Raw genomic sequence first — 916 nt, forward strand, 5'->3', positions numbered from 1 at the left:
AAACCACCAAGGGGCATTTAGGGGAACCTGGAAACCTATAAGGGTTGTTTGGGGAGCCTCGAAATCACCGAGGGACGTTGGGGGAGCCTGGAAAATACTTGGCCACAGCTGGGGGGACTGGCAACTGCCAAGGGGTATTTGGGGAGCCTGGAAACCACCAAGGGGCATCCAGGGGGGCTGGAATCGCCAAGGGAGGATCCCTGGTGTCCCCACCCCTTGTGGGGCGGCCCTGCCCTCCCCGGGGCTCCTCCCCATTGCCCCACGCTGCCTCCCGCCGCCCGCCCCGAGCGCAGCTGGGCCCAGCTGTGCGGGCAGATGTGTCGGGCCCAGCTGTGCCCAGCCGAGCCCGGTGCTGCGGCCACGGCACTGGCTGCGGCGCTGCCGGCAGCCACGGCGGCGGTGACGGCCCCTGCTCCGGTGTCCCGTAGGAGGGTTGGGGCCTCCCCCGCACGGGGGCACCGTGTCCCCGCTCTCGACGCCGTGTTGCCGCTCTCGGCTCTGTTTCCCATTCTYGGCACCGTTTCCCCGTTCCTGACRCCGTTCCCCGTTCCCGACGCCGTTCCCCGTTCCCGGYGCTGTTCCCCGTTCCCGGCGCTGTTCCCCGTTCCCRACGCCGTTCCCCGTTCCCGATGCCGTTTCCCGCTCTCGACGCTGTTCCCCATTCCCGGCGCCGTTCCCTGCTCTTGATGCTGTTCCCGACGCCGTTCCCCCGTTCCCGACGCCATTCCCTGTTCCCGACGCCGTTCCCCTGTTCTCGATGCCGTTTCCCGCTCTTGGCACCGTTCCCCCGTTCCCGACGCCGTTCCCCGTTCCCGACGCCGGTCCCCCTTCCCGGCGCCGTTCCCCTCTTCCCGACGCCATTCCCTGTTCCCGACGCCGTTCCCCTGTTCTCGACGCCGTTTCCCGCTCTCGACGC

This window comes from Nothoprocta perdicaria, unplaced genomic scaffold (genome assembly GCF_003342845.1).
Source record: "Nothoprocta perdicaria isolate Ctin4 unplaced genomic scaffold, notPer1 scaffold_765, whole genome shotgun sequence".
Taxonomy (NCBI): domain Eukaryota; kingdom Metazoa; phylum Chordata; class Aves; order Tinamiformes; family Tinamidae; genus Nothoprocta; species Nothoprocta perdicaria.